General features: G+C 27.0%; 1 long non-coding RNA gene across 1 annotated transcript; it reads left to right on the top strand.

Annotated features, from left to right (window-relative positions):
• The first annotated feature begins 239 nt into the window (after positions 1-239).
• On the top strand, positions 240-2,146 carry LOC147816184 (uncharacterized). The gene is made up of 2 exons (XR_015431070.1): positions 240-570; positions 2,049-2,146. It is a non-coding gene; the product is annotated as an uncharacterized LOC147816184 (long non-coding RNA).
• The last annotated feature ends 7,562 nt before the right edge of the window (positions 2,147-9,708 follow it).

Here is a 9,708-nt window from a genome sequence, read left to right as displayed (position 1 = left end):
CTAAAAAAATATGAAAAACATTTATTTAATAAAGAAGTTTATTTGCTTTTATATTTATAAAAATTATACTCTCTCATGTAATGAAAAGGTGTTGTTTCTCTTTCCAGTTTTCAAGTGACACCAAATTTTAAAAATGATCCTGTTTTGATTGAATGACAGGAGTTTTGTTTTTTTAAAAAATAATTCTAACAATTGTTTTTACAGTTATTTGTATGCCTCTTTTTATGCTAGGAAGGAAAAACTGTTAGAATTAAAGCACTGGAATATTGTATATAATTTGCAAATATGTGTGAACTTGTTTGCTTTAGTTTAAGTCTTAAATAGAGAAATGCATTTATAAATTTTAATTATAAAATATATTTTTTATAAAAGTGTGTTCTATATGTTTATAAATTTTTTTTTGTATCGTTTTCCAGCTTATGTTGAACATTGCCTTTACAAACTATTTTAGAATTTAGCAGCCGTGCCTTTCTTGATTGGAAAACTTATGGTGAAATGAGGAGCTTAGCTTCACATAAGTATCGCTTAGAAACTGTCGAAGCCCATCTTCCTTGTCAAAATTTAGAACTGGTTTGTTTTAAAGTTTCTACATTTTTTCTGCTTAAATCATTATTTTAAGCTTAATGTTTCTCCATTTTTTAATAATTCTAATTTTAGGGTTTAAATGCTCTTTGAATTATGAAGAATATTCATTTATTTGTATCAATATATATATATATATATATACTTCTACAATCTCAATAATCAGATAAAGCTTCTTCACTATTTCACTGCACACATTCATTTGTTTATTCATCTTAATCTATAGATTAATTTAACATTTTCTTAAGAGTTATTAAAAAGCTATAGCCATCATTATAACTCTATTTTACAAACATTTTTCTTATTGTTGTATTTTACTCATTCTTAATACTTTTCTCAATGGTTATATGGTGTTAGTTTTTCTTTTGTTAAAACACTTGGTAATTTATTACTGCAGGATCTGCTTATAAAGTTCTAATATTTAACAAGTTTCTGGATTTAATGTATAATTATCTTAAAATGTAGCATTTAAAGGTCAGCTACTTATCTGGGAATTATAAAAGTCTGGCTGTTGTTTAAAATTATGATAGTTAAAAAGGAACAGAAAGAGGCTTGGAATGGTTAACATGCTTGATATTTTTTTTTAACATTCTTAGCACTGTATGCAAATAAGTTTTGTAAAGTACAGATCATAAATAAAAACAAAAAATTAGAAATTGAGAACAAAATAAAGCTGTTGGGAGTTGCTGGTAAAAATTTATTTATGTCATTTGTTTATATTTTGGTGGCATAAAATTTTTTGTTATATATTTTGTTTATCAAGATTCTGTTTGTTTATTTCAAAGTCTCATTACCATTTAATTGAATTAACTATAATGTGATTAGATTTTATATTCTATGTTTATTATATTTCTTATTTTTACGGATATTTGTTGAACGCTCAAGTAATAATAAGCGATTTAAATATTTTTTTGATGTATAATTTTTTTTAATTAAAGTTGCATGATGTTATTGTTTAAATTTTAGGTAAATTTTGTTTGCAAATTTCTATGGAAAAAGTTTAAAATATTTTCCCAATTTCTTTATTTCTTATCAAACCAAGATTAATAAAGGGGAATTTTTTTTACTATTTTGCAGTTACTATAAGAATGAACTAAAAAAATTGTACACAGGTAATAAATTAAATAATTAGTTTTTTTTATTTCAGTATTAGTGTGTAGTTTAATTAATGATATAATTTTTGTTTACATTTATTCTCCTTTGACAAGATTTAAGATATTTCAAAGAAAACAAGAGTCAAAGTGGTCAAGAAGTAACAATTAGTGAAATTTTAAAAATTATCCTATCCATTTATTTTTATTATTGTTTAAGTTTTTGGGTGTTCCTAGATAAAATTTTAATTTGCTATCAATATTTCATTCAAAGTTTACCTTGTTATTCAATTTTCGTGCAATTTAATTCGTGTTGAAATTTAATTATGAGAAAAAGAGTTTTTCAATTCCTCACTTAATAATTTTTTTTTCTAGTCCCCTTTTGATGGAGCTGAGAAATTTCACAAAGGTATTCATAAATTATGCTTGACTGAAGATGGTTAAAGTTATTTGGACCAGTTTCGACTTGATCTGTGAAATAGGTATGTTCTTTACATTGCATAAAATGACTTAACTCTTTTGCATATATTTTTTAGAAATTAAAATTTTTTGTTTCAAAAATGTAAATAAATTCATTTTTTTGAAATGCCAAAATAAAAATAAATGAATTATAAAAATGAAAAAAAAAAGGCGTCTTTATATCACATGCTATATTTTTTCTTCTGGCAGACAGTATCTGTAAATTGTTCTTACGCTAATATTTTTAAAACTGACATAATTGTTCATAGAACTATTTACCCAATAAAAATATGTCAAACAAATGGCTATATCACAGGAAAGAAAAATAAGATCAACCCTAAGCAGAACCTCCACTCTATCCGCTACTCTGTAGGCAAATTCTCAGTTCAGAGTTGCTCGTAATTGGGCAACCATTTTTGTCTATTTGTCCTAACTTTTGACTAACATTTTATTTTTTCATGTGACGCTATTGTCTAATAGTTTCTAAAAAGGAAAATCACAGACCCTGTACAATATTGATTGATTTTCATTTAATTTTGTACATTTTTAAGCCTTTATTTAGCTGAAAATTAAAATTCTGAACTCTTCAATTCCACATTAGTGGAGCAGCATAGTATAAAAAGGATTATGATTTCTAGCTCATAACATAAAAATATTATGATATCAATGAATTTCATGTTGCTTCTCTAAAAGGATAAGGGTGTAAAAGGAGAATAAACTTAAAATACCATCTAGAATTTTTATGATTTTTTTTGTTGCTTTGAATCGTTGAGTGACTAATGTTATAGAAGTTTTTTATGAATAAAAGTACAGTTTATTTGTTCACATTTACGTATCTAACATTGCTAACTAGGCAAGTGAAGTATTGTTACCTTTGTATACGCTAAATTGAATGAGAATAAAACCAAGATGTCTGATTTAATAGTGTAACAATTCGAAAATTTATAAAAGTTTCATGTGTAGAAAGTACAATTTTTTGACTTTTTTATGCAACTGACATTGCTATCTAACTTCAAATTCAATATTTTATGCTTAACCTAATAAAATAGTCCTTTGAAACAATTTTTAAAAAGAAATGAGGGTTCAATGTATGAAATATGCAATTTTTGACTTACCTTTTAATCTTAAAATATTTATAAGATTCTCCAGAAAAATTAGCCTAATTTGTTTGTCTATATGTTTATGCATTTTGCTTCACAGATGATGTTGTAATGGAGAAATTTATGTATATAATAGGTACTAATTGTTTAAAATGATTTGTTGAGTTAATTGAAACAAGAAAATTAATAAAATTTGTTCTTTATTTAAAAAAATTTTTTTTGAAAATTTAAAAAAAAAAAATCAATACAAGCAATTTGAAAAAATGTCTAGTTTTATGTCATTGATTTGATGAGCCTCCAGATTTACCATTTTAAACTAGCTAATCTAACTGTCTATAATTTTCAAAATCTGAGACATATCATAATAAAGCCAGATCCTTCAAAAGTTAAGACCCAATAGTATTACTCTTGAAATTTTTTTTACATATATCATCAAAATAAAATTATGAATTAAAACATTATTGTACATAATAAAACTTATTTACCCAAAAATAAATAGCAGGGCTCCATACAAAAAATAATATTTCATCATTTAATTTACTCATGATTAAATTGGGAATTTAGTTACTAGAAAATGTTAGTCTCTTTAAGTAAATGGTATTGAATGACAGAAATTTTTTTTTACTAAGGAATGCATTTTACTGAATTTAAAAAAAAAAAAAAAAATAAAAAACAATTGTTCATGTTTTAGAAGATTTTTTCCTTTAAAATATAATGCTTGTTTGGTTGTTTATTTTTTTTTTTCAAAATTACCTCAAATTTAAAAATAAATAAAAAGAACATTTGAAAAATAGAAATATTTTAATTTCTTTTTGGTAATCAAATTAATTTCATTGCAAAAATAGTTCTCATATACAATAAGGTATCCCTTTGATTGAGCACTTTATCTAAGATCTTTTACTATACATAAATTCTTACATTCTCCTATTATTTCTTCGATTTGTAATTCGCATATAATAATTTGATTTCTTATTTTTAGAAAAATCTCACTCATAAATAATTTACCAGTTTTCTGTCAGAATATGAAAAAAAAAACACTTAGGTAAGACGGGCACCAAATTGTAAATATCTAACTTTTAATGTTCTAACAAAGTCCGGAGAAAACGACTGCTTATTCTACATTCTAAAATCTAACTAGTTTTTAGCGCAAGTTAGGTTTTTAATAACTACTTTTATATTTTGAATAATATGATAAGTATTAATTGAGCATTAAATAACTTTGCTGACAATGTATTTTTAACACAATTTAATAACTTCTATATATTTTAGAGCTTCAAAATTAGTATACTAAATTCAACATGATTGATAATTGTCTAGGATAAAAATAAATATAAAATATCTTGAAGCAAATCATGAAATTAACCAATGCAGTAAAGGGAGCGCATTCATATTTCAGCAAAACTTTTAGTAGTAAAACTATTACAATCACCACATTGATATATATTTTCGCCTGTGTCCATATTTAAAATTAGCTATGTTGTATTTTGCTCTATTTTGTGTTGTGATCAAATAGACAGTTAGTTGGAATATCTGACTTCGAACTTTTTCAACTGTTAAGTTTCATCAATATATTAAAATCAAGCGACTTTCTAAACTATTCAAAGACAAAATCGGTTTAAATTTTTTAGTGAATATAGTTGACTCTCATTTCTCTGAAGCACCCAAATTTGCTTTGATTCCAAAACATCTGAACCGATTAAACTTTTTGTGACATCACGAACAATGAATTCGGCAGCGGATTTAAACTCTGAATTGAGGCCCTCAATTCAACAGAGATTTATACCTACTGCTTTTTCTTTTCTTTTAAGAATTACTTTTATAATATTTTCTTTTTCAGTGCATGCTTTTATTAATGTTTGAAATTTTTCATCTATATTTTATTATATATAAATATAATAATAATTAATTATATGTTGCATATCATTTTTACATCTGGCTGGAGCCTGGAAATTTTGTACAGAGATTTATACCTACTGTTTTTTCTTTTCTTTTAAGAATTACTTTTATAATATTTTCTTTTTCAATGCATGCTTTTATTAATGTTTGAAATTTTTTCATCAAGATTTTATTATATATAAATATAATAATAATCAATTTTATGTTGCACGTGATTTTGCATCAGGCTGAAGCTGGGAAAGTTATAGGTTTAAATACAGTTTTGTTGTTTATTTATTTTTAAGAATTTTATAATATTTTCTTTCTCAATGCATGCTTTTATTAGCGTCTGGAACTTTGATATTATTAATTGTTGTTATTATTATTGTTTGCCATAATTTCTAGAATGTGGTGAAAATTACTTTCCTGTATGATGTTTTACTTTGGTATGTATTTAACAATATTCATAGTGTAACGGATAGTTAATTCGTAGCACCAGATGGCGCTACCCCTCTATCCGCAAAAACAGTAACAATAATCTTCATTCTGACTTAATTGGAGATGACGCAGGACGAGCTCTGCGAACCATCATGGTTCCCTTTTTCCCACTCATTTGAGTAAAACTTTCAAGTTCTTTTTTTTTTTTTTAATGTTAGTTAATGTTATGTTATTACCCTTTATTGTTAAATGTTTGATGTGAAAGTATGATTGAAAATACTGAGCTCTTTATGATGGTGTTTTTCTGCCATCGTCTTGCATCCTTACAATAGTTTATTTTTAAAATGAATTCTTTGATGATTGAATAAATTGCAAGATTTTTAGTAATTTTTTTCAAAACTACTACTTTTTTTAAAATTGATTTTGTCCTACATTTTATTATATTTTCACATAGTATTCCATTTTTTTATAGTCCTATATGTTATTATATTTTTGCATAGTATATTTTTTTTTATCTAAAACTACACTCTTTTATTTATTTTTTAGTTTCTGCTTGAAAATTATTTTATAAAATCCCAGTAGATTTAAGCTATATTTTCAGATTTTCAACATATCCAAACGTGAACTAAATGGTGAACTATATTAGGGTTTCAGTGATATTGCCAAAGATCCAATATAGTTTAAATATTTAGTTGGATTACTGCTTGGCCAAATGGTGGACAGTGAAGCAAGAGCTATTGCCTGGTTTAATTGTAATCTGAGTATATACTATATCCTAGCTGAATGAGTTTTATAAGTAGAGTTTTATGGAAAAGGTTGGTATAGAAGGTATTATCCTTCCTGATTTTAAATCTAGGTATGTATACAATAATCATAAGATATTTAACAAAATTATTAAGTTTTTGTTAGTTTTTAGTAGAAATTTTATATTATTAATTTTTAACCTTGTATGTAGGGCCATGCATCTTTTTGCTATTTTTCAAAATCAAGTTTAGTCATTTAAGCAAGTAGATAGAGAGTACAGCATAATTTGTATGACCTTAAAAATTTGTCCTGAAAGTTCTTAAAAAGGCCTTAAATGTAACAAGTGACTAAAAGGTTAGAAAATTTATATTATATGAAAAGTTTTTATGATGTGAGGAAAAGTATTATCCTTCCTAAGAATGAGTCATGGTATCCATACATTATTATTATTTATAGTATGTGTAGAGTTTGAAATTGTGTTAGTTACACTAATACTCTATGGCAATAAATATAAGTTTTTTTTTATCGTAAGGTATGATATATTGTGAGAAACGATTTTTAACAACTTTTTAAAGAAACTTAATTATGATTAATAATAATTGGGCATTAATTTATTTTTCTTGATATTAAGTCAAAATAAAGTTTTCTCTTTAATTTTTTAAACAAAAAAACTTAAATACACTTTAGTTTTAATAAAAATACATCAAAAATACATTGTTAGAGTAAAGGAATTAACAATTTAATAAAAGTACCATTAAAACTGAAATAATAAAGCAATCCAAACTTATATTGTAAAGCTATTCCAAATATGCCATTTGTGTAAATTTCTTGCAAGAAAACTTAGTATTCTTATTAGCCTTTAATTTCTTTTAAATAAAATGATAAGGTATAATTACAAAAATGTCAGCTCTAAAGAAATTTTTTTAAAACTATTGTAAACATATTTATTTTTTTGTTTCATTTTGTTTTTCATATAGATGATTATTTAATTTTAAAATGTTTTATGTATTCCTTAATTTATGAATTAACTGATTTGCCTTGACTTAATTTTGACCTTTTTATTTTTGAACGAAAAGAATTTTCTTTGAAATTTGCAAACAAATAAAAAAAAATTTACGAAAAATACTTTATGATATTTGGTAATTTTATTTGGAAATTGTGAAAAATGTAAAAATACGAAATGTTCAATAAAAAAAAAATATTATTTCGCACCGTCGTTCCTTATAAATAAATATCATTTTGAACAATGATATCGTTGAAGATTCAATTTTTAAAAATTATTTACATTATATTGTTATGTTCAAAACCAAGCTCTTCAATAATTCTTTAAAAATATTTGAGAACAAAATGTTATATAAATGATCATTAGATGGCGTGAATATAGAGTAAAGACTACAATGTTCAAGTTTACCCTGACGCCCTTCAGGTGAACTGATTCATCTTCCCCGTCTGCATCTATGGGTTGAGTGTTAGGAAACAAGTATTTCTAGTCAAGAGGGTTCGGGACTCGAGCTTCGGTCATGTTCAATATTTAAAAATTATATTTAATAAAAATAAATGTGCTTTTTTTTATTTATTTCTAAATCTTGTAACTTAAGTAAAACATTTTTTTAAAAACTATTATTTTCAATCATATACTATAGCAGTAAAATGGAGAAATTCTTGCTCATATACTGTACACATAAATGGCCCCATATCTCCCTTCAATATTTAACTATAATTTCCAAACTCGACCTAATATTATATTAAAGACAAGGAAATTCTTGGATCAGTACCTCCAAAGTTATGATTTGTTTTGTGAACAGGGAGGACTTTGTGACTCGACAGATTTAACGTGCACCAGTCACCATTTACTACAGAGGGAGTCTTCGGCCGGCGGGGATCGAATCCACAACCTCTTGAACATGGGCCCAGTGCCCTACCAACCAGGCTATCCTACGGCGTAACTTCCTACAAAATTTTTTTTCATTCATTTGAACGTTAATCTTACCGGGGGTCACCTGAAGGTGGGGTGCTCTGTAATATTCAACTTAAGTGCAATAAAACTTAGAGTCAAAAAATACATGAAGTATATTATGTTGATTGAATATTTGTCTGTAGAGCATTTTTAACCGAAAGTTTGGTGATTCGAGCCCACGGGATCGCCATTACTTTAGAGTCTCAAAATGAGGTGAAATCCGTGTTTAGAATATGGCTCGACTGTTCATCCGCTACCCTACTAAACTAGAGCGAGGCGTGCGTGCTGTTTCGTTTATATCTTTCGAACAAAGTGTCTTACCATTCCAAAAATTTGGAATTATTATCATTATTGATTATACTTCACATTGTCAAAATATAAAAAAAATCAGATGTCCAAATTGCAAAAAAAAAATAGTTTTTTTCAAAAAATGAATTTTTTTATGTCAAAAACAAAAAATTTTATATTTTAATGTTGATTTTCTTAAAATTTGAGAAAAATCACTTCAAGAAAGTGTATTTAAATATTTTTGTTGTTGGATGACAATACGTTAAAAAATAACTTGCAAAGTCGTGCGCTCAAAAAAGCGAAATTTTAAAAAATTCGTTTAGTCAAAAATATGCAATTTAAACAAAAACGCAAAAATACGTGTCGATTTATTTTCAGTAAAGAACAATAAAAAAAATAAATTAGTAACTTATAGGGCCACATTGTGGGCCCCCCATTAAGCATGTAATTATCTCCTTTAAAATCATGTAGGGTACACTAGTACCCGGTAATATAATACGTGGTTCAATTTCAATATTAAGGGGAGAAATAGGGCCATCTTGTAATACAAAATATTGGTTTCGAATTTCCTCATTTTAACGCTATTTAGCACACTCATATATACATAGTAACTATACATACATAGTAACCTATAGGGCAACATTGTGTAGCCTATAATTATCCTCTGGTAGGGCACACTATTACAAGTAATTTTGATTCTAATCCAGAGCCCAAGGGAAAACCTGTATCACGTATTTGGAGAAATTTACCTTCGTGGAGGATTTTTTGATGCAACTAACCCTCATTTGCGCAATATGGAGAAGAAAAGTTACCACGGTTAGCCTGACAACAAGGTGGCCAATGATCCGCCTACCACTGAGGGCATTTTACGTCAGCACTGTAGTCGGTGCGGATTTTGTATCGACTTGTCACAGCTGGGATTCGAACCAGGTTCACCTCGTTAGAAGGCGGGCGCTTTATCCCCTGAGCCACCACGGCTCATCTACTTTACATTATCAAAAAACGCGTTTATGTTTTGGAGATTTCACGAATTTAAGCTTAAAGAGCCGCGATGGCTAAGGGGATAGAGCGTTCGCCTTCCAATGAGGCGAACCGGGTCCGAATCCCGCTTGCACTGACCACAATACTAACAAGAAATATTCTCAGTAGTAGACGATTCATGGGTTAGAGTCCC

The sequence above is a fragment of the Parasteatoda tepidariorum genome, chromosome 2, assembly GCF_982258835.1.
Source record: "Parasteatoda tepidariorum strain Cologne lab strain chromosome 2, Ptep-v5.0, whole genome shotgun sequence".
Taxonomy (NCBI): domain Eukaryota; kingdom Metazoa; phylum Arthropoda; class Arachnida; order Araneae; family Theridiidae; genus Parasteatoda; species Parasteatoda tepidariorum.
This window is presented reverse-complemented; position numbering and strand designations above follow the sequence as displayed.